The sequence below is a fragment of the Muscardinus avellanarius genome (genome assembly GCF_963383645.1).
Source record: "Muscardinus avellanarius genome assembly, chromosome: 18".
Classification (NCBI taxonomy): domain Eukaryota; kingdom Metazoa; phylum Chordata; class Mammalia; order Rodentia; family Gliridae; genus Muscardinus; species Muscardinus avellanarius.
Genome location: NC_137804.1, coordinates 47,488,070 through 47,513,679, shown reverse-complemented (window position 1 = coordinate 47,513,679; position 25,610 = coordinate 47,488,070).

Here is a 25,610-nt window from a genome sequence, read left to right as displayed (position 1 = left end):
ATTTGGCGCCCAACGTGGGGCTATCTACAGCTGCAGGTGACTCCAGCCGACGGTGGTTCTAAAGCCACTGCATCTTGAAGGTCAGTAACCTTCCCTAAAATGGGACCAGATCTCAGAGGATGACTGGATTGCCGGCGCCAATGAGCTCTCTGGAACCATGGAGACCCCCCTGCCACGGCCTAGCTACGGCAGAATCTCCAGGGGAAGGGAAAATTTCCCATTAAATAGTGTAGGGGACGATAGAGGACTGAGAACCTCCTCCCGGCCTACTACAAGGCTTAGTGGCGGCCAGTACGCGATCTGAGATCCGCACCCTACGGGGGTAAGATCTTTGCTGCCTATGCCTACGTAGGGGGTGCAGGGCCAGTGCTTGGTCCTTATTGAGGCTTCTCGGAAACCGCTATTGTCTTGTCAGGCCCAATGAGTGCCCATCTATTAGGCCCACATCACGGATGGGACACGGTTAAAATCCCTATTCAAAGTTAAATCTAAAAATGCCCATGGCCCACCTTGAAAAAGATCTCCAAACAAGAGACCCAAGCTAGGGGATGGTAGTTTTTTTGTAATTTGAAACAGATTCTAGGAAGATAAGCTAGCGCGTTTGTTTTTTTAAAGACGGCATCTAGGTAGTGTTGCCATTGGCAACTGGAGCCATGTGTAATAGTTCTAAATTTCAGAGCATGAAGGGTTAAGCTTTTTCAAGAGGTCAAAAAGAAAAAGTTTCAGTCAGGCAAGTCTGCTAGGTGACAGCCGCACTCAGCAGGAATTGTTTGACATTCAACAGGCAGGGAAAACTCAATTTGCATGGAAAAGCCCTCTGAGGAAGGAGGCAATTCAAAGAAAGGCAACGCCCAGCCGCTGGCCGGCATGGGGATTTTAGGCCTTGAATGAATGAAGTAAATACAGAGAAACACAGTAATAAGACCATTTTTTGGTGAAAAATGGCAGTAGACACCCCATCGGGAAAAGGGGGGCACTGTGAAAGTGCGGGAAATGGAACAGGAGTAAGGGGGCTAAATCTCCATATCCATTTCGGTTGGTGGAAAGTACTGCCCCGTGCTTCTCCACGGACGGGACAGCTGGGCGTCCACAGCTGTACCCATGGCTTTAGGATAGGAAGTCTCATCGGACAGAGAGCGGGCCAAGCAGCTCGATCGGACAGGGGAATATGGGCAAGGGGAAAGGGTGGCAAAGCCTCTTCCCATTTAAGACCCTCCCGGTGGGCAGCAAAGCGTGGGAAATGAGGCCACCCTCTAGGCCCCCACTTTCACACGGTGCAGGGTCAGAAGGACAACCTTCTGCGCACCATATGCTTTTCTGTCGTAAAATGAGATTCCAGGCATGTCCTAAACGCCGGGATTTTCGGTTTGAGTGCACAGCTCTGGGGGAGGAGGGGACGACCTCCGCTCAGACAGGACACTAAACCACACCCTTTTCCCTCTCAGATGGGTTCCCAGCACTCCAAGGTGGAATCTGGATCTCCACTCGCATGTGTTCTCCAAAATTGGGAGAAGTGTGACCCTAAGATGCTAAAGAAGAAAGCTCTCATATTTTTTTGCACCCAAGTATGGCCGCAGTACGCGCTAGGGGACGAAGACACGTGGCCCCCACAGGGAAGTTTCAATTACAAGATTTTAAGGCAATTGGACCTATTTTGTAGAAAAGAGGGTAAATGGACAGAGATAGCTTATCTTCAATTGTTTTTCTACTTACGGGAACACCCAGAGTTACTTAAAAGGTGCAAGGTTGAGGCTATTGTGGCAGCTTTGGCTAAAACAGAATCTAAAGCACAAACGGGACCGAACAATCAGGAAGAGGGCCTTATAGGAGCCACAGGACCCCCTCTCATGCCCAAGGGATCAAACCAGAAGAAGGCCCCTCCACTTCAGGGTAGCAACTCTGATATGCGGGAGACCCAGGGGGTGCCGGAGGCTCAGGGGCAAGGAGGAATGTTTCCTCTTGTAACGGTAGGAGGGGAGAAACGGGTCGAAGCGAGTCCATCAGCCTTTCTCGCTAGCAGAATTGAAAGAAATTAAAAAGGACTTGGGAAATTATACTACTGACCCTGACCATTACATAAAGGCATTCAGATTACTCAGTTCATTGTATGATCTTACTTGGAGAGATGTTAGATTACTTCTTGAACAAACTCTGATGTCTATAAAAAGAGATAGGGTATAGAAAGAGGCTAAAGCAATAGGGGATAATTATTTTGCGGCCTCCACAAATGGGGAATCATAAAATAGACAAAATATGCCCACAGGGGAACTGGCAGTGCCATTTGTAGACCCCAGCTCCTTGCTAGAAAGGAACAACTCGCAAAAGGCAAAAGTTTTTGAGCCTAACCAAGGTAAAGCCAGTGCATTGCAGGTGCAGCTTTAGCAGCCTGGGATCCGCAGGGTCTTAGTGCTGCCAGATTAGTTTCCAATTGGTTTTGCCTGCGGGCCGCAGACCGCCTGGAGAGAAAAGTTCACAGTTCAATCTGTCCACATGCAGTTCTTTCATGAGGATTAAATATAAGGCTATAACACCTACTCAAAAAAATAGATGCTAACGTTATTAGTTAATTCTTTACCCAGTAGAAGGGAAGGCCATCCTCAGACAGACTAATACTTCAGGCCGCCAATTTGGTTTAACAGAGACTTGAAAAGGGAAAGATAGATGGACAAAAAGCCATTTAAGGATTCTGGCTGCTAGTAAAAAAAAAACCTAGGCTCAAGTCTGTTTAAGGTGAAAGAGCAAGAGCAACTCTGGAGGAAATGCTCTCAACCAGGAGGCCATAAAGGTCCTCTGAGGCCTGGCTCACAATGCAAAGGGGGACCATTAAACGGCTGAGCGCCCCCAGTTCCGGAGGGAATTGGGGTCCTCAGACCTACGTTCCCAGTGAGTCCTCCCACTTACCACCACCTGAGTTAACTAAAAGAGCCCTAGGCGATCACGCAGTGAAATCCCGGAGGCCAGATCTGAGGCAGTGTCCTTCTTTCCCGGCCCAAGGACCAAAAGCTTAGCCAGGGTGCTGAGTCTTTACAGACCAGCCCTGAGCCATCTGTTTACTCAGTCTGCAGAGGTGTTTAAAATGACCTTCCATTCTAAGTTCTTAGCCACACCAGAAAATTCAGCTCCTCTGATAACAAAGTTTTTTTTTTTTTTCTTTTGCTGGTTGCACTAAAGTTATTGCTCAAAGATATTTTTATCTCAATTAGTCTTAGCTAAAATGGTTACTTCAGAAAAGTTGTCCAATTAGACTCTTGTGAGAGGTGATTAAATAAAGTTATTTTCTTTGACAAATCAATGTTTTAAGACACAAGGGATGCTTTTATGATGTAAATTTCTGTGGTAATTTACAACAGTTTTAAGGTGTATGTGGTCAAATAAAATATACAGTGTCTTTAATATTACTCCTTTTGCAAAATTAAGATTTTAAGGTGCTAGTGATATTTATCTAATGTCTTAATTTTCCATGTAATCTATACTTCAATTGAGTTAAAAAAAATGCTAAATGCAATAAAAGGCTCTTAACTTCATGAGGTTTAAAGTAACACTTAAGTCTTTTAAATGGGTTTCTTTAACTGCTGATATATGAACAACATTATTAAGTGATATGCTTTTTTGGGGGGTTTGCTTGTATGTAACAACAAAAGACAAATTTAAAAAGTCTATGTATTTCTTTATATGTTGGTAAATACAGAGAAAGAAGGTTTTGTGAAACTAAGAAAGCATGTTGTAAGGCTTGTCCTAAGGTTGTCCCTAAGGGAAACAAAGGACCAGATAAAAGGTTAGAGGGTTAAAGCAAGGTATAAAGCATGGATGAAATTTGTTTGGTTGTAAGTTTTATCCAAAAAAAAAAAAAAAAAAAAAAACAGGATAAAACAAGAAGGTTAAAGCACATTGCAAGAGGTGTGTGATAAGTTGCAAAACAGTGTTTGTGATATGTTTAGGCATGTGATAAAGATGGATTATTAAAAGGAAATACTAAAGTTCACCAGCAGGGATGTACTGTTGATAAAAAGGCTAGAGGATTACTTTTTGCCATAGAATTGGGAGACCCCAAAGTCTATAATAATTCTTTAAAACCTACACTTAAGATTGTTTACTGTAAAAAGTTATGGAAAACTATCAGTCACATTGTGCTGAAATGTAAAATTGGTCTTAGAGGTAACCCTAAAAACAGCTTGTTAAGCCCACCAAACACAAAAGCAATTGAAGAGCACATATCCAGGTAAAAATTAACACCTTGGTTTCACTCATGCCAAGGGAAACTTTTAGATCTTTTCTGACTGGGACATAGTCCTAGATACCAATGTTACCCTATTGTAAGCTGACCAATAAGTTTTAAGTAAACTTCAAACAGTGCCAGAAAAAAAAGGATAAATTCTGTTTTGTCCAGGTGAACTGGTATTCATCAAATCATCTAATATCTTCATTCCAAAGCCTATTTTAGGTTTCCACAACACTAATATCTGGATTCACGTGATGCAAAATAAACTTAATACATCCCACTTTTGTATATTTCAGTCTAAGTCAACAAAAGTTTTAATTTCTCATTTAAATGCTATGTTATTAACCTATATTGTTAAATATTATCTCATAGGATCAAAGCTTTCTGACAGACAAAACCTGGCAAACATCTACCGAGGCCTTTGACTCGTCATAGACACACACCACATGGACCCATCTGATCTCCCCATGCCAATTTCATACATATGTACCCTAAGCCGGGGCCCCCTTACGTCGCCCCTGTTCAGCTTCGAAGCAGCTCGATGAGTCGTCGCCCTGATTCCTTTGCTAGGGGTACATGTATGTATGTAATCATAATGGGGTGACATAGATGAAAACTTGGCTCATGTTAAATGGTTGTAAAATTATAAATGTCAACCTATATTTTTTTGTACCTACCTTTGGCCTGACAGATGTCAGGAACTTACTAGACAGAGGGGGGAATGTACTGGTATTGGGAAGAGGGTTTGAAATGTATTAAGGTATAAGTATTGGGAAAAGAGTTCCAATTTTAAAAATATATCCTTTATACTAAGAAGGCCAGGGCTAGCAGAAAGGAGGGACTTGTAATTTACATTTCTAAAGGGAAAGGAAGGAAGCCTGAGAGGCTTCTTTACATTTCTGAAAGAGAAACAAATGGCCTAAGGGAAATCGGAAGAAATCCCAGATGCCGGGAGAAACAATTTCACACATCTCGGGGGATGGAACAAGAGGTGTAGAGGACTGTGTTTGAAGGCAGGACAGCCCCACCTTCCAGGGCAAATCCTCCTGGAAACAGCAGAGACTGGGCTAGAGATAAGGCTAGCATATCTACAGATCAAAGGACCTTCCTCGGACTTAGACAGGATAAAAACTCAGTAAACTGGAATTCTCTGGCATTTTCGTTCGAAGTGCCCCCCTGTGTCGGCTCCGGCACAGGGCTGTAACTACCTCTATATTTCTATCTTTTTAATAAACTTCTTTAAATCTGCAGCAGCTGTCCAAGCGATGAATACTTATTCTTAGCTTAGGACAAGAATCCACGGTTTTTCTGTTTGTCTCTGTGTGTCTGGGGGTGGTGGGGGGATTATTTCACCTCACACACCTTCCCCCCCCCAACCTATCCCCCTGCAACAAAAAACAAAAAACAAGGATGGGAATGTAGCTCAGAAGTAGAATGCCCCTAGGCTCAAGCCTCAGGATCTAGAAGGAGGAGAAAGACAGGAAGACAAACAATACCAAAACTCACAACCAGGCTAGATTTTTTTCTCAAGCTTTAAAAAAGATAGGGAGATTTATGAGAAAAGTCCTCAGAAATCTTATTTCTCCTAGAACTTCTGTCCTTCAGACCTTTCAGAGAGTTCTTCTCAGGTCTTAGGAGAATGATGTAGCACTTGGGGGCAAAGATGCAGCCCAGGAGCCCCGCACTGGAGGCCAAGATGGAGAAGACCTCCACGGCCACCATGGCCTTCCCCTTGCTGCTGTGGTAGACAGGGAGGAAGGTCACCCAGACACTGCAGAACAGCAGCGTGCTGAAGGTCAGGAACTTGGCTTCGTTGAAGGTGTCAGGCAGGTTCCTGGCCAGGAAAGCCATAGTGAAGCTCCCCAGGGCCAGGGAGCCCAGGTATCCCAGGACACAGTAGAAGGCAGTGACTGAGCCCTTGTTGCACACGATGAAGATGTGGCCATGTTCAGAGTGTGCATCAATGTCAATAAAGGGAGGAGAGGCTAGCAGCCAGATTGCACACAGCATCACTTGGATCAGGGAGCAGATGGGGATGATGAAATTAGGAGCCCCTGACACCAGCAGCTGCCTCATCCTTCTCCCAGGACCAGTGGCCTTGAAGGCCAGAACCACAGTGACCGTTTTAGCCAAGACAGTGGAAACAGCGACAGTGAACCCAACTCCAAAGGTAATCTGCTGGAGGATGCAGGTGGCCATCTTGGGACGGCCAATGAAGAGCAAGGAGCAGAGGAAACATAAGGCGAGGGAGACGAGCAGGACGTAGCTGAGAGCACGGTTGTTGGCCTTGACGATGGCAGAGTCTCTGTGCTTCACAAAGACCACAAGAACCCCAGCTGTGAGGGAAGAGAAGCCCAGAGCAGTAGAGGCTAGAGCCTTTCCCAGGGGGTCCTCATAAGCCAGGAAGGCCACCACCTTGGGGAGGCAGCAACTCCTCTCAGTGTTTGGGAACTCATGCTGGGGGCACTGGGTACACTGCTCTGCATCTGGAAGGTAAACATTAGCAGTTCATAGTTATTTATTTGTCCTCTTTGCCACATCTAAGTCTATGGTCACCACTGCAATGTTACTTTGAGGACAGGATGCCCCCAATGTTCAAGAGAAGCCCCTGAGCAGTCTGTCCCATCTCTGAGCTGGAGAATGCTGAACCCACACTCCCATGGACACTGAGCTCACTGTGGGTCCAAGTGGCTCCTCCTGTGGCTAAGTCATGTCACCAAGCCCCTTCCCACAACCCTGGGTCTTCTCATGATAGGATGACTGCCATGTTTATAACACTGACCCAGAGCCATCAGGGGAAAGTTTTCCTGATACATGCTCAACCCAAAAGTCAACTTCTTATACCATACAGCACCTCCTGTCCCTGAGAAATGTGACAGAGAAGATTACTGTAGGGTGGCTGTGAAATTTACCTGTTTTATTGGAAATGTGTCCCTCTGGACATAGAACACAGGTAAAACAGCAGACTGGTCTCCCTTCCTGCGGGATTCTCCTGAATCCTGGGCCACAGCTCTGGCTGCACACAGACTGAGGAGTCTGAGGGAAACCAGGTGATGGTTAGAATGTGCTGTGTTATTATCTACTTTAACAGTGAGTCAGAATCTCTCTCCAAAAAGAAATAACTTTGACCTAGAAGAGAAGGTCATCTCTCCTAACACTAAAGGTCACCATGGGATCCTACAGGGACACCTGATTCAGGGCTCCCATAATGAACTGCTGTCTCTCCTCAAGTTATCACCAAATGTTACCATGGCATAGGATAATGTTGGGTTTATACATCACCAGCCACACACCCAGGCTTCTCTCTCTTCCTATGTAACCTCCTTTCTGTATAAGATTGTCTGTGGCTCTTTCAGCTAGTATGCCTGAGAATATTATAGATTTGCATCTTTGATGGGGATTGTGGACTGACTCTCTGTCTCTGTCTCTCTGTCTCTCTCTCTGTCTGTTTCTCACTCTACCTCTATCTCTCTCACTCCATCTCTATCTCTCTCACTCTATCTCTATCTCTACATCTAACTCTGTATCAAATCTACAGAGAAACTCAGAGTGTGTGACACACCACTTGGTGCTGAGATAAAGGATTCACACTTGGCATCACCACAGGACTCTTTTTACTTAACTACTTTTGCAGTAATTGGGATTGAACCCAGAGCCTTGAGCATGCCAGGCAAGGGCTATACCCCTGAGTCCCTCAAGACCCTATTTGTTTGTTTATTTTTTATTTATCAATTCATTTTCTTACTGTTGTACTACTTATTGAAGCCAGGGAAAGTATATAACTGAGCCAGCCCTATTTTATTTTTATGTTTTTGTTTACTTTTATTTTTGTCTTTGAACAGTCTTGCTATGTTGTTCAGGCTGTCCTGGAACCTGCAATCTTTCTGTATCAGCATCCCAAGTTACTAGGATTACAAACATGCTCCATCACACCTGGCCCCGACTATGCTCATGATCCTCTTTTTTTATTCAATAAGGAAACAGCATCATACCTGTGTGAAGCCAATAGGCCACTCTATGATATCGTCATTGATGACCAAGCCTTGATGGCGTGGACTTGCAGAGGCAAACTCCCCTACTTTAACCAGCAACCGAAGGCCACCAGGGAAATTCACAGCGTTCTGGATATCATACGTGGCCCCGTGGTTTTCTTTCTTGTCTAAGGATATGAGCTGCCCTGCACTGTTGGTAAACTGGAGTTTCTTCAGGAGTGGATGGAGCTGGAGGAAAGGCAATGATTTGGCAATGAGGCATGCATACAAATGAAGATGGAAAGCCCTTAATTCCTAGGCAGTCCTTCTTCCCACCTCCCTATGCTCAGGTTTCCTCCTAGGCAAATATACTTGTCGGTATGTTTCAATGGTCACCTTCTCATGGGCTCTAGGGTAGGTAAGAGTTCTCTCATAGGCACAAGAGTGGAGCCTCGGAGTCCAGGGATTCTAGGATGTGCCAAGACATTGACATTGGCAGGGTCTCTGCCACAACCCTGTCCAGCAAAGTTTATTTGGAGCAGCTTGGAAGCCAATTCTTGAATTTAGTAAGGCCACAAGAGTGGTGGGGCTTTTCAGAACCTGCATCCTGGGGAGAGAAGACTGGTGTGTGCATGTCACACTTCACCAAAACAGAAAGATTGCTGGGAGTGGTGGTGGTTGCTTGTAATTCCCCCACTTGTGAGGTGGGGACAGGAGGATCATACAGGTTTGAAGCCAGCCTTGCTGGCTTAAGAGATACTGTTTCCAAATAAAATATAAAATAGGTCTGGGAGTGTAGCCCAGAAGTAGAAGGGTTCCATCCCCTATACCACCAAAAACAAACAAACAAAAAAACCCAGAAAGATTAAATATATGCAATTGATTGTGCTTATCAGTTTTATACCAATTAAGGTTTTATGGAGGCAGAATATGGGACCCTAGTCTCTGCTGTTGGACCATCTTAGTGACCAGGCTATTGTCTTGGGACATGACAGGAATCTATTTATGTCTCCCTACTAAAAAAACAACTCTCAATTCTAAGGAGGTTTTGAATTGAACGTGATAATCTGTGGGTCTCCGGTGCCCAGGGCACTTGTTGAGAAAAATCAAAAGCCTCTGATTTGTTGCTTTTCTGAATAACTGACCCCTCCACCTTTGCAATCCACCTAAACACGGTGACCTCCTTTTCTAAGTAGCAACTTCTCATAAGAACCAAATGGCACATTGAACATTATTATAGGAAAAATAGAAAGTACATGGTAGATGAGACTTTCTGACATTGCTTTTTACATATTTGCCTTTGTCTAGAGTAAACTTATTTAGATATTCTAGGAATCTGATTAGTGATGTTGACTGTTGTTAATGAGTTGAAAAACATATGTCATACATAGACAGAGATTCTGATCAGCCAGAATTAAAATCGATAAATATCCATCTCAAATCTGGAGGGGAGTCTGAGATGATAGGAACCATCCATGGTCTCCTACTTAGAAGTGGAGCCAAAAGCTACATTCCAGTTACTTTTATAGGTTTCGGGAAAATAACCTATATTATTATTGCAATAGCATATTCCTGTTACCAAGTACTTGGGAGGCTGAGACAGGATTAAGGGTTCAAGGCCCACCTCAGCCTCTGAGTGAGGCTCTCAAAAACTTTTGAAACCATGTTTCAAAATTATCAAAAGTTTGGTACCAGACAAATGAAACTGTTATGTGAGATTATCAATGTTAATATTGTATAAATTGCTATAATACTAGATGTCAACCAGTAAGCCAAGCGTGGGAAGGAGGGATGGGGAGGGAATGGGGTGGGGATTGTGGTAGGGGCTAACTGGGCGAGATGTGCATGTATGTCTACAAAAGTATTTTCTTTATACCACTATGATGTATGAATACATTGCACCAATAAAAAATAAATTAAAAAAATTAATATAAAAACTGGAAGACATTTAAAAACATTTAAAGGGCTGGAGGTGTCCCGGCCTCGAAAATAATATGGAACAGTAAGAAGGAGGAGAAAGAAAAAGTGGAGGAGGAGACTTAAGAACAATTAATTTCCCAGAGTCCTATCTTCTGTGTAATAGATATAGAGTGATAGAGCCTAAAGGTAAAGAGTCCACTTTATCGATGCAAAGTACACAAAATCAGACACGGCCCTCAGTCATGACTCCCTGCATTGTATACACTCCAAAAATCCTACAGGTTGGAGCAATTTTAATCATCTTCTCATTGGATCTCGCTTCTGTTCTGAAAATGAGAAGCTTCCATGGAAAGAATGCAGTATTTGATTCCTATCTAGCACGGTGAATTCCCACTTGTCTACCATGATCCACACCTTTCCTATGGGGAGAAAGAAAGAGGTCCATTATGAATACGAGTTGTGTTCACAGAATTGAAAGCAATTCATCCTTCAATATAAAATGCTTTCGTGGTTCAGTTTTCTAATTAAATAGTCTGAGATGGAAGCTCCCAGAAGCAGAATTCTCTCCACATGGGTAACACTTCCAGCCACACCTAGAGCCAGTGTGAAGGTTCCCATATTCCTTGTTGCCTGATCCTGCTGGTATAAGATGAAAACACAGTCACTATACCCTCACTATGGTACATGTGGGTGCCTGCAGTGCTCAGCCCTTGCCTGCTCCTGGAGAAGCCTTACCTGCCATGGAGGGGGCCTGGGCTGCTCTGCATCCTCTGGAGATCCCTGTGCTATTCTCTCCACAAGCACCTCATGGAGGACGTGGGCCACGGCATACACAGCATTATAGAGGAAATAGCTGGAATCAGATAAGGTCATGATGTCCCTATATTGTGCCATTGTCTCTAAGGAGGTATTTGGTTCACACTCTCCAATCTTCCCACATGATGAGCCAGTGGGTGAGCAGTCAAAATGGTGCATCCAATATTTACTGAAGAAAAAATCATCTGGGTACTGGGAAGGGTTGACAGTCTTGAGAAAGTTTTGGAAGCCAGGGATTTCTCGCCTGTGTTGTGAAAAGAAGAAGCTTCCATGGAAAGAATGCAGTATTTGATGCGTCTCTTCCACAGTGATATCCCACTTGTCTGCCATGATCCACACCTTTCCTATGGTGAGAAAGAAAGATGCCATGAGGTCCACTATGATGAGACTCTCTGCTTCTCCATAGAGTATATGCACGTTTGCAGGTGGAATGCTGAGCCTCCTCAGGGCAGAGGGGACACTTGTTGTATCTGATTTCTTAAGGGCAGGGAGCCTTTCTGTTAAGGCCACACAGATATCTTTCTTCACCATTTCCACATTCATAGCCTGAAGGAACTGTTCTCCTTTCAAGTCATCAGATATGAAGATGGCCACCCAAGTCCAACCAAAATGCAGCAGTAATGACACCATTGCATGGACCAGAGAGCTGTCCTCCGGGGCCATCTGGTAGAGTGATGGGAACTGCTCTTTGTCACTTAGCATGGGATCAAAAGGTCCATACGTGACCTGAGCAAGCAAACAAAATATGATTCTGAGTTTCTTGGGCCTTAGGGTTGTCTTTCCTGAGAAAGGAATTAGATAATTCTTTCCATTACAGGGCTATTCAGCCAGGCAAAGTTGCACACATCAGTGACCTCTGTGGTTGTGGGGCTCAGACAGGAGGATTGCACATTGGAGACCAGCATCAGCAAATTAGAAAGGCCCTGTTTCAAAGAAAAAAATGAGCCAGGTTTGGTGGCACACATTTGTAATTGCAACAGTTGGGAGGCTGAGACAGGAGGATCGTGGCACTCAGACAGCATCAAACCCTTAGGGAGGCCCTCTGCAACTCAGTGAGACCTTGTTTTAAAATAAAGAATAAAAAGTAAACCTGGGGGTATAGTTTGAAGGTAGAATGCTTCTGAGTTCAATCTCTACTGCCAAAAAAAATTAACAAAAAGTGGAGGTTCTCTGTCCTGGAATAGAATCTCCTGGGTTCAAATCAGAGAAAGAGAGAAAGGGAAAGGGAGAGGGAGAGGGAAAAGAAGAAGAAGGGGAGATGAGAGAGAGAGAGAGAGAGAGAGAGAGAGAGAGAGAGAGAGAGAGAGAGAGAGAATTCAACTGAATAAAATACTTTTGAGTGGAGGGGAAGACCTATAGACCTTATCTGTTTGCTCGTTGTGGGCACAGAGAACACTGTATGTCTGAGTGTTCTTATCTTTAAAAAGTGAAGAGGACACACACTGACATATAATCATAATCCCTGTACTTGGTTGACTGAGAAAGTGGATCGCAGGTTCTCAGTCAGCCTCTGCAACTTAGTTAGGCTCTGAATCAAAATTAAAATAAAATGTGTTGGTGTGTTACTTAGAAGGAGAATGCCCCTGGTTTGGTGCACAGTACCACAATTTAAAACGGCAAAGAAATAGAAAGGTAAAATCTGCAACTGCTTCCACCTCCTGCCTGGGAATGAGGAGGTATGGCGTGGGGTTCAGCGCTGAGGTATCAGGTTGTATTTTGCTCTTGTGGAACAGAGTCAGCACCAGCGACCCATGCTGCCTGTGCACACTGATGATGGAATGTCTTCTTACTACCTCCTGGTAGTCTGGACTTCATTTATGAACACAAGGACTGAGGTCATCTAGAGGATTACTTCCATTTACACTTTCTGATTTTCTCAAACTTACTTCTCCCTGAAGACAATTCTGCTATCTACTGCCTATATTTGGCAGTGACACCATCCTGAGTGTTAGAAGTGTCTCCAGAGCTTCCTGCAAAGAAGCAGTGACGTGGGTATGTCTGATTCCTCACCTCTGTCATCATTCTGACCAAATTACCTGATGAGCACAGCTGAGATGAGGAAAGGTCTACTAGGTTCACAGATTTATAAGTTCTGGAGTTGCCATTCCTCTATCCATGATCAGATGTCTCCAAGTCAGAGACTTTGGTGATAAGACATGGCAGAGGGACAGAGATCACAGCTCATGGCAGGGGAAAGCAGCAAGTAAGATGGGAGATCCAGGAGCAGACGCAGTTCCCAAGACTAGGCCCAGAACCACCTCATCCAGCCATATCCCACTTCTCCAGCTGGCTGGTTCTGTAACAATGAATTCCAAATCATATATATCAGGGGGAATGTCACTAGGTGGGCTCTCAAGAGATCTTCTTGGATGGACGGGAGTGAGGCAGGCTGGACAGAGGCTGTGGGTAAGCGCCAGTACACTTGTCTCTGAGCCTCCTCTCTCCTTAGGATCCTTAGAGGCAGAATGGACAATATTATTGCCCCAAATGCCAGACAGATGCCCAGGGGCTGCTCTCCCTACACCTGACATTCTCTGGTGGAGGTGTCTGAAGTTGTCATGTCCTGAGTGGACAGTCTCTCTTGTGAACATCTCCTAGGAGGCTCACAGGTATGAGCTGTCGAGAGTCAATCTTCCCAGTTTGTGGGAGACAAATACATTGTTGAGATTTATTTATTTATTATTTATTTATTTATTTATTTGCATTGGGGATTGAGCTCAAGGGCATTCTACCTCTCACCTACATTCCTAAAAATGGACCATTTTTCATTTGGAAACAGGATCTCCCTGAGTTTCCTTAGCGTCTCATTATTTTGTTGAGCCTGGTCTCCAACCTGTGGTCCTGCTCCCACAGCCTCCCAAGTACTGGGATCACAGGTGAGCTTCATGTCCTGCTCACATAGATGCTTAATAGCCAGAGCTCCTTCTTCATCTTTCTCCTCACACTAATGATAGTCTCAAGAGTTTGGGAATTCACTGAGACCCAATCACCTGAACCCTTGTGAATGATAAACACTCAAATCCCACTTTGTCTTGATCACACATTAGAGACAAGCACTAGGGGAAATCTGCACATTTCTTTACAGAATTCTTGGCCAACTTACCTGAGGGGTTCTGTAGAGCTGCAACAGGGCTCCAATCTCAGCCGAAAATGTTGGCGAGGTCCCAGCGATGGCGGCAACAGGACTGTAATTGCTCTTGCACACGTAGTTGGGGAGAAACACGTCGCCTCCTGACAGCCACCTCAGAGTGTCACGAAGGGTCTTGTGTTCACTGGAGTAGACATTGTAAAGCTGAAACCCCAAGGTCAGATTGGGGAGCAGGTGCGGGTCCCTGTTGATCTCCTCGATGGTGAAGTAAAAGGCCAGCACATGTTGGTATTTCTTCCAAAGCCACCTGGACAGAGGAGCAGCATCAGAGAGAAGATGAGGTCAGGAGGTTCAGGGGCAAGTCCTGAGCCAGCATCAGCACCAGATAGGCTAGATTCAGGAGGCAATGCAGAGGTGGCCCTGGCCTTTGGACCCTGTGTGAGTAAGGTTCCCAGGGCTCAGGATGATCTTGAAATGGCTATTGGATTTTGAGAAGCAAACTGTGTCCTTACCATTGAAAAATTTGTGAGACATTTGGAGTGGGCATAGGTGGAGTTGTGCTGGATGCTACTGCTATCAACTGGACCACTTTGCTGAAGTTTCTATAAATTCAAGGTGCATTGATGGGCACAACAGGAGCAGGAAGTTGTTAGGGAAATGAGTTAATGTGGCTCACACCATTCTTCATAAACCCTCTTGTTTTATGATGCTGAAGATTGAACCCAAGCAGAACCTAGGCTTTCTACTGTTGAGCCACACCCTCTCCACATAATAGTTTTTTCTTGAAAATAGGTCTCTGTAGAGTACCAAGAGTTTCACTAAGTTTCTGAGACCTGCATTGAACCTGTGATTTTTCTGTCTCTGTCTCCCAAATGCTGAGATTATAGCCATGAGCCAAGAAGCCATCTCAGACAAACCTTTTCTCCTTTTCCTTTTAGAGCAGAACCAAGCCACAAGCAGTGCTGGTTCTCCCTGTGTTCAGGAATCCTTAGCCAGCCTCTTCCCTGCCTGCTGACCAAAGCTTTGGGAACAGTTTCCCCTTTCTCAGGTTCCCAGAGGGATTCTGAGCAGCTCATGCAGTACAGAGCAGTTATAATCCACAGACACTTAAGAGAGCCGGCCGGTCATCATGTTTTTCTTCAAATATGAACACATTATTCAGGACCTATAATTAATTTTTCTAGGTATCAACATTTCCTCTTTGTGTTCCTGGACTTTCTTTCTCTGTAGAGAATTCCCTTGATGCTTCCTCCTCTATTCTGCCCTTTTCTGCTATTTTTGTAGCTAGATTTACCAAAAGTAGTTCTTGGATTTTAGAGCTACCTCTCAAAGGCTTATATTTCTCAAATAATTAATTTAAAAAATTTTCAAGAGTGTGTGTGTTTGTGTGTGTTTGTTTGTTCGTGTGTTTGTTGGTGTGATTATTGTGATGAAAACCAGGGCCACTCTACCTTTGAGATACATCCAAACATTTTATTTTTCCTGTGGCACTGGAGATTAAGCCTAGGGGATTTCTACTTGTGAAAAACACTCCAGCCCTATTAGTTTCATTTATTTTTTTAAATGAGAGCTTTGCTAAGTTGCTGAGGCTGTTTTTGTCTTTTGTTTTTTGTTTCTTTTACAAAAAAATAGCAGTAACCCAGGGTGGAGGCACAAGCTTGTAATCACAGATTTGGGGAGGCTAAGACGGAAGGATCGTCGCTTGCAAACAGCCCTAGCTTCTTAATGAGGCCCTCTGCAACACAGTGAGACCCTGTTTCTAAATAAAGAATGAAAAATAGAACTGGGGTGTAGATCAGAGGTCAAATGCCCCTGGATCCAATCCCCAGTGCCAAAAAAGAAGACATTAAACACACAGAAAGTGGCACAGCCATGGCCAAGCATAGCACTGGTTGAGAGTGGAACTTATATAGCAGATTCCCTGAACTTTGATTTCAATAAAGAAGATTACCAGTTCATGGAGGACTCCTGCGTTGCATAGTAAAGTTGGAAAAAGAGCCCCAGCACCAGGTCTCCTTCTTTCTGGATATTAGGCCTCCGGTATTTCCAGCACATCGTGAAAGCATCTTCCTTGGAGGATGAGGACGTGTGCAAGAGATGCAGAATCAGGAAGAAGAGAGACAGAGAGAAGGACATCTCAGGCTCCCCCATATATGGACAGTGCTGCTTTCAGTCTGATCTGCTCAGGTGAAGAGCAAGATCCAGGTGTCGTCTGTGCGGGCACAATGGCGTCTCGCTGTTGCCAGATGTTCTGGACTTGTACAAAGTGTTCAGACAGGCTTCCTAGCAGAGACACAGTGAGAAGGAAAGGGGGCACCAAGAGAGTCATGCAGCTGACACCTGCACCATCTGGCTGTGGTGACAGCAGCTCCGGTGTCCTGTCATTTCATGGCTCTGCTGCTGCCCCATCCTGGAGCTCAGGGACACACTGCCCGGGGCTCTACACCTGTCTCCTCCATTCTGAATAAAACACTTTGCAAAAACATGTTTGTGCTTTGGCTTCTCAATGCCCACCATGATTTCATCATGGTCCAGCAGGGCTCTGAGGACCACAGCAGCCCTGAGTTGCTGAGAGCCCAGAAGTTTAGACTTGGCAACAGTCCACTGCCCTGAGGGACAGGACAGGGTGAGCAGGAGTCCCTGTGGCATGATGGTCTTATTCCACCAAATTCTCAGTACAGCTTTGAATGCTAACTGAATGTGAGTGAGCAGGGGTCACGGGCCCTGGACACAAGATTCAGAGTAGAGACTGATGATTGTCTCAATAAAAACCTTTACCACACTGTGTTCAAGACTAAAAATCTAAGGTGAAAACTATATAAATTCAACTAAGTAGAAAATATTGGGAGTAGGGTTTGAGCCCAGGGACATTTCACACTCCCAGCCTTTTTTAGTTTTTATTTGGAAATAACATTTCACTAAGTTGCTGGACTGGCCTCAAACCTGCAATCCTCTGGTCTCAGCCTCCCAGGTACTGGGATGACAGGTGTTGCTACCATGCTCAGTTCTCTAAGTAATTTTTAGTTAAGAAAGTTAGCATCATGCCTACTACATAATCATTACACAAAAGTGTCCTGTGTCTGAATTGGCAGGTGGCAAAAGAGAAGAAAGTAGATAAAATTTATGTTAAAGTTAAAGTCAAAGGCAACCTCAATAATCACGATGGAATCAGTAACCATCCCAGAAATTGTCTGCAGTTGGGAGTGGTGGCACACACCTGTCATCTCAGTACCTGGGAGGCTGAGACCAGAGCATCACAGGTTCCAGCATCAGCCACTTAAGCCAAGCTCTGAGAAACTTGCTGAGACCCGTAAAAAGCCACGAATAAAATACTCAGTGCTTTACCCCATGTTCATCTAGTGTTGATGTCTTTTTTTTTGTTCTTAACACTCTTCATGGAAAACCTTCTATAAATAGTTTTCCAATTTTTACTTTTAAAAATATAGGCATAAAATGCTTATATTTATGGTATGTGAGATATTTTGAAACAACTATATATTGTGGAATTTCTGGAGACCTCGCATACCTTTCTCTTTCTACAGTGAGAACACTTAAGATCTGCTCTCTGATAATAGATTGGTTTTTAATTTGAATGCTTTTATTAGGGCATTTCATGCTGTATGATTGCAATAATCAGTACATTGTGGTTCAGTGTGATACAGCATACATGATCTTGGTGTATTGGTTTTGTTTGAGGGTTTGGTGGGTTTTTTTTTCTTGATACTGGATATTATACCTGTGAGTTACATTCACAACCTTTTTTATTTTTTCTTTTGAAATGGAGTCTTGGAAAGTTGCTGAAGACCTGGATAAGATGCTGAGGCTATCCTCAAACCTGTGATCCTCTAATCTCAACCTCCCAAGAACCCAGATAACAGATAAGAATCATAATGCCTAAGTTGATACATTGTTTTTAACTGTTGTGACTGGGATGTACAACGCATCTCTTGAACTCATTCCTGCTTATGTAACTGAACTTTTGGACAAAACTTTTAACTGAAAATTTCTTATCTTTGATTAACATTCTTCCTCCCCCAACTAAATATTAAGTTCCTCAGTGAAACTTCATCTTCTGTCACATGCATAACTTAACTCAAAATGAACTGAGGAGCCAGCCGTAAATTCCTCATTTCTAATTCTCCTGTATATCCTTAAAAAGGGCACACTTGGGCATCAGTCACATGACCTCAATACCACCCTTAAGAAAAGGCTGTGAGATCTGGAACATTCCAGGGAAGAAAATAAGGTAACTTTTGCGACAGACTGGCTCAATCGGGAATAGTAAGTCCAGCACTGAATATGGCCATTGAGTCCGTTTGAGACCGAGTTTTCTCAGAAAGGTGTGCAAAGGCTTCGGGTGCAGTTCTGCAGCCACTTATCTGCAGCAATTTTTTCCCTTTTTATGAAATAAACTCCTTTAAGTTCCTATTCCCGGCACTAAAAGTGGAGATTTCTCTCCAGGAAAGAATATGACATGGACAAATGCCTCTAGTGCAATTGAAACTTTATTACAAGAACCCAGGAAAATTTATATTCTTCACCAGTGAGATTAATAGTTAAAAAAAAAGAAGAGAAGTGTAATCACCACAAAACAATAGTGAAGGACATGTAAACAAAGTAAAAAGACACTAGTCCGGCATTCAAGATTAGCTCCCGATCTTGTGACCAAATCCAGCCCCCTGTCCTTGAGCCCCCTACCCTTGCAGACAGGCGGCTCCAAAGGGCAAATTCCAGAAGGCACAGGCACACCCAGGGCTTGGAGAATATGGCCTCTCATGGAATCTCCTTTAACTCTTTTTGAAACTTTCCATTCCTAGGGCTTAGTTCATATGGCTGGCATGGGGAGATATGGTGATCCAAGGGGATGTGATGGAGGTCTCCCCAATTTTGTCCACATTGCCATAAAAAGTCTGAAAGCTAAAACAAGCTCACAACACAGTTGAGCAGATAAACACCAAAAAGTAACATGAAGTTTTTAGATTTAGTTGTCAGATGTACTTCTCTAGCTGCTGAGCTCTTTTCCTCAAATGATAGGCTTATTGGAAGCCTATTTCTCTTTTTATAATCCATTTTCCTATCACAAATCCTCTGCAACTTCCTTTTCTTTTCTTTTCTTTTTTTTAATTTTATTTTATTGGTGCACTGTATTCATACATCATAGTGGGATACAAACTTTTGTAGACATACATGCACACATCGCCCAGTCAGCCCCCACCCGATCCCCACACCATCCTCTGCCCATCCCTCCCTCCCATGCTTGGCTTAGTGGTTGACATCTAGTATTATAGCAATTTATCAAAAATTAAAAATGATAATTTCACATAACAGTTTCATTTGTCTGATACCAAGCTTTTGATGACTTAAAGATAATATTTCAATATTTCTTTTTGCTTTCTTTCTTACTAGAGCATATTTTTTTCTGTTTTTTTAGGTGAAACTATCATATATTTATATATTTATTTTTCAGAAAAAAATCTATCCTAATATGGAATATGAATTCTAGATACCCAAAACGATCTTGAAAAAGAACAAAGCTAGCAGATATATATTTTCTGATTTCAAACCATATAAAGCTACAATAATTGAAACAGTGTAGTACTGTTCTAAAGGCAGATATATAGACCATTGGAGTTAAATACAAGCCTAGAGCTAAATTCTTCCCTATATTGTCAAGTTATTTTTGACAAGGTTTCCACGAACATTTGGTGGTGGAAATAATAATCTTTTAACTAAATATTGTTGAAAAATAATAATTACATGGAAAAGAATAAAATTGGACCTTTACCTAATCCCATATACAAGTATTAACTCAAAATAGATAAAAGACCTAAATATAAATCTTAAGACTATAAACTTTTAGGAGAAAATCTGGGTCATAAAACCTCACAACATTGAAATTGGCAGTGATTTCTTGGATATGATTTCAATGGCACAGGCAACAGAAGAATATACAAACTCCCTAAAAAATAAAAGAAAATATTGTATATCCAAAGACAATGTAAACAGAGTTAAAAGTTACTAATAGAATTGGATAAAATATTTCCAAATGCTATATCTGAAGGTATATTAATATTCCAACTAGAAATCCTAAAAATTAACAACAATAAAGGCAAACAATACCATTTAGAGATAGGTAAAAGACTAACATAAATAATGAATCTCCACAGATAACCAATCTTAGTTGACTGTTGGATGGAAACTCTTGTTTCTCTGGTTCTGGTGTGTGTTACCTATTTCTTCTTTGTAGTTAATCTCTTTGAATATTTTCTCTAGTGCTGGCTTTGAAGACATAAATTCCTTCAGTTTCTGTTTGTCATGGAAGCTTCTTATTTCTCCATCTAATTTGATAGAAAGTTTTGCTGGGTAGGAAATTTTTGGCTGGAAGTTGTTTTCTTTCAGAGTTTGGAATATGTTACTCCAAGCCCTTCTGGCTCTCATGACTTGGTTTGGGAAGTCTGGAGTGATTCTAATTGGCTTGCCTCTGAATGTCACTTGGCCCTTTGTTTTTGTTGCCTTTAAGATTCTCTGCTTGGCTTCCACATTGGTCATTTTGACAATTATGTGGCGTGGGGATCCTCTTCTCCGATCCTGTCTAAAGGGAGTTCTATAAGTTTCCTGGACCTGTGTATCAACCTCTTGCTGTATGTTTGGAAAATTTTCTGCTATTACTTCCTTGAAGAGATTGTTGATCCCTTTGGTTTCACTTTCTTTTCCCTCCTCTATTCCAATTATTCTTAGGTTAGCTCTCTTAAAATGGGCCCATATTTCTTCAATATCAGATTCCTGCTGTCGGATATTTTTTCCTAGATTAGAAACTATGCGTTCATTTTTGGAATGATCATCTTCTAAGAGCGAGATTCTGTTCTCCATGTGGTCTAATCGGTTGTTTGTGCTTTGAATTGAGGCCTTTACTTCATTAATTGCATCCTTTATCTCTTTTTGGCTCTCTCTGAGTTCTTTTCGAAGCACCTCTATTATTTCTACAGTTATTTTCCTGATTTGATCTTCTAGAAATCTCTGATTTTCTGTTTTATCGGGTTCTGATGTTGTGGGGTTGTGGGCATTCATTGCTCCAGTATTATTCCTCTTTCCCATGATTTCGGAAGTTTGTGCCTTCTCTGGGTTCTTCCCTTGGGTCACTATGACTTCACTTAAGGTGTTCTGGATCTCGAGTCAGTAGTATCTCAGACCCCACTACTCCTTTACTGGGTTGTATCACAGAGTCTCCGACCCAGAGAGTCGATAGAGGCTGCTTTAGACTGTGGGGGGTGCCAGGTTGCACGTTCTCTTATGGTGTGATATCTCTGCCACCGGCCCTCCCCCACTGGGTCAAGTCCCAGGGAGTACAGTACTGGGATTTCTCCTCTGTGGCCCGCAATTTGACTCACTGTTCTTGAGTACGCAGATGTAGCTGTACTGGATTTGTGTGATTTCTCTGCTGCTGCCGCCGGTGGCAATATGGCGCCGCTGCTATGCCCTCACCCGTGAGGCTGGCGTATTTCTTCTTGGTTTTGATTTCCACTCTGAATTCCTGCGGCGTGTGCTGAGCTCAGCCACTGGGAGCTTTAAATTTTACCTGCAGCGAGAAATCCCGCCTGGCTGTTCCGCAGCGGCTCACCTCGGCTTGCTGTAGCCGTCTGGTGAATTTGCCGCTGCCGCCGGCAGTATGGTGCTGCTGCTGCATCCTCAGGCGTGAGGCCAGTTATCTCCTCTGTGGCTCTGAGCTCTGTTCTCAGTATGCTTTCTCTCTGGAGCCTGGTGATTTTTTTTGTTTCTCTGGTGATGGTGTTTTCTGGCTATGAAAGGTGCTGATTTTGTGGTAATGGAGATTGGTTGTTAGTGGGGCTCTTAAGCCCCGCTTTTCTCGGTTGCCATCTTCCCGGAAGTCTGTAGGGGTTATTTTGAAATACCAAAGTTTTCTAATGTATTAGTAATAAATGTTCAGACACTTCTATAGCATTTCTCATAAAAATCCAGGAATAACTTACAAATATTGAGTATTCCTTTTAATTTTAAGTTCTGTTATATTTGTGTGTATAATTATGGGAGGTAGTATGAGGGATTTAACTCAGAGATATTCTACCCCTGAGTCACTCCTACCTCAGCCTTATTTTATCTTTTATTTATTTTAATTTTTATTTCTGGTGGTACTGGGGTTCCTGGAAGCCCTTCTACCTCCGGGCTACACTCCCAGACCTATTTTATATTAGTATTTGGAAACAAGGTCGCTTAAGCCAGTGAGGCTGGCTTCGAACCTGTGTGATCCTCCTTTCTCAGCCTCCCAAGTTTGGGGATTACAAGCATGAGACACCAAGCCTGGCCCTCTTTTATCTTTTATTTAAAGAAAGGATCTCAGTAAATTTTGGAGGACTCTCTAAGTAGCTGAGGTTGGCTGCAAACCTGTATCCTCCTGCCTCAGCTTCCCCACTTTTGGGATTTCAGGCATGCAGCACCATACCTGGCTGTTGCTATATTATCCCCACTTCATCTGTGAGAGAACTGGTAGAGTGCACTTGGGTTGCTTTCCTGAGTTCCCTGGCTAGTGAGAGTAGAAACCTGAGCACCCCCCCATCCCTGCCCACCAGCCTGCTGACTGAGTGTGTTTGATGGACAAAGTGAGGTGTAACCATGGCTGCACTTCATCCTAAGGGAGAAAGGGTTGTATGATAGACAACCAGGAAAAAGGGGCATTCCATGTGCAGGAAGTGTTCTACACACCTTATGGGACTTTGTGTATTATAACTGGGAACAGCCCTTTGTTGTGTACACATGGAGGGTGGGCAGTGCCAGCCATCTACACACCCTCTTGGAGAAAGTGTTCCTTTCAGGAAACAGCTACCTGGGACTACACCTCCACTCCCAGAACCCTAGGTCTAGCAATAAGTGCACTCAGATCCCAGTAGAGGAGGAAGGGAGGAGGCCTGGGCTGACTCTTCACACAAAGAGGCAAGAACCACCCGGGCCTCACCCTCACCTCCTCTCTCCACTCTGCCCACAACTGCATGGCCCTCGCCTCCTGATATGCTGAAAGCCTCCCATGGCTTCTGTGGCATGAAGCTCTTGTTCCACCAAACCCTGGCTGTCACATGCTCCTTGACCACTTACTCAAGGTAAGCAAGCAGGGGGCATGGGCCCTGGACTCAGAATGTAGAGTGGAAGCCAAAATAATTGTCTAAGTGAAAACTCACACCACAGTGAGTAAAAATGAATAAAAATAAATAAAACTCTAAGGTCAAAACTATAAAAATTCAACTAAATAAAGACTGATGAGACCAAGAGTTGAGCTCAGGGATGTTTCAACCTTTTTTATTTTTCATTTGAAAACAGCATATCACTAAGTTGCTGAGATTGACCTCAAACCTGTTAAACTCCTATCTCAGCCCACAAGGTACTGGGAAGACAGGTGTGTGCCCCCATGGCTGACTCGCTAAGTAATATTTAGGTAAGGAGCAAATAGGTATCATGCATATTACATAATTCAATATAGAAAGATGTCCTGCTTCTGAATATGCAGGAGGCACAAAAGAAGAAAGCAGAAAAAGTTTGTTATAGTTAGAGTCAAAGGCAACCTGAGTAATCTTTATAGAATCAGTGATCATCCCAGAAAATGTCTGCAGCCAGATGTGGTGGTGCACATTTGTTATCCCAGTACCTGGGAGACTGCCACCAGAGCATTTCAGGTTCCAGGACAGAATTAGCAACTTAGCAAGGCTCTCAGACTCTTAGAGAGAGCTGTTTAAAAACAAAAAACAAGATTGGGAATGTAGCTCAGAGGTAGAATGCCCTTGGGCTCAATCCTTAGTATCTAGAAGGAAGAGGAAGAGAGGAAGACAACAACAAAACTCACAACTGGGCTAGATTTTTTTCTCAAGGTTTAAAAAAGAGGGGGAGATTTATGAGAAAAGTGCTCAGAAATCTTATTTCTCCTACAACTTCTGTCCTTCAGACCTTTCAGAGAGTTCTTCTCAGGTCTTACGAGAATGATGTAGCACTTGGGGGCAAAGATGCAGCCCAGGAGCCCCGCACTGGAGGCCAAGATGGAGAAGACCTCCACGGCCACCATGGCCTTCCCCTTGCTGCTGTGGTAGACAGGGAGGAAGGTCACCCAGACACTGCAGAAGAGCAGTGTGCTGAAGGTCAGGAACTTGGCTTCATTGAAGGTGTCAGGCAGGTTCCTGGCCAGGAAAGCCACAGTGAAGCTGCCCAGGGCCAGGGAGCCCAGGTATCCCAGGACACAGTAGAAGGCGGTGACTGAGCCCTTGTTACACACAATGAAGATGTGGCCATGTTCAGAGTATGCATCGGTGTCAATAAAGGGAGGAGAGGTTCCCATCCAGATTGCACACAGCATTACCTGAATCAGGGAACAGAAGGGGATGATGAAATTAGGTGCCCCTGACACCAGGAGCTGCCTCATCCTTCTCCCAGGACCAGTAGCTTTGAAGGCTAGAACCACAGTGACAGTTTTGGCCAAGACAGTGGAAACAGCCACAGTGAACCCGACTCCAAAGGTAATTTGCTGGAGGATACAGGTGGCCATGTTGGGATGGCCAATGAAGAGCAAGGAGCAGAGAAAGCAGAAGGCGAGGGAGATGAGCAGGACGTAGCTGAGAGTGCGGTTGTTGGACTTGACGATGGCAGAGTCTCTGTGCTTCACAAAGACCCCAAGAACCCCAGCTGTGAGTGCAGAGAAGCCCAGAGCAGCACAGGCCAGAGCCATCCCCAAGGGGTTCTCATAAGCCAGGAAAGTCATCACCTTGGGGAGACAGTGACTCCTCTCAGTGTTTGGGTACTCATGCGGGGTGCACTGGATACACTGCTCTGCATCTGGAGGGGAAACATCAGTAGTTCATAGTTGTTGATGTGTCCTCTTTGCCACATCTAATCCACGGTCACCTCTGCAAACTTACTATGAGGACAGGATGCCCGTGATGTTCAAGAGAAGTCCCTGAGCAGTCTGTCCCATCTCTGACTGGGAGAATGCTGAACCCACTCTCCCATGGACACTGAGATCACTGTGGGTCCAGATGGCTCCTCCTGTGGCTCAGTCATGTCACCAAGTCCCTTCCCACAACCCTGGGTCTTCTCATGATAGGATGACTGCCATGCTTATAACACTGACCCAGAGCCTTCAGCAGAAAGTTTTCCTGATACATGCTCAACCCAGAAGTCAAATTCCTATACCATACAGCACCTCCTATCCCTGAGAAATGTGACAGAGAAGATTACTGTAGGCTGGCTGTGAAATTTACCTGTTTTATTGGAAATGTGTCCCTCTGGGCATAGAACACAGGTAAAACAGCAGACTGGTCTTCCTTCCTGGGGGATTCTCCTGAATCCTGGGCCACAGTTCTGGCTGCACACAGACTGAGGAGTCTGAGGGAAACCAGGTGATGGTTAGAGTGTGCTGTGTTATTATCTACTTTAACAGTAAGTCAGAATCTCTCTCCAAATAAGAAAGAACTTTGATGGAAGAAAAGGTCATCTCCCATAACACCAAAGGTCACCATGGGATCCTACAGGGACACCTGATTCAGTGCTCCTATGATGAGCTGATGTGTCTCCTCAAGTTATCACCAAATGTCACCATGGCACA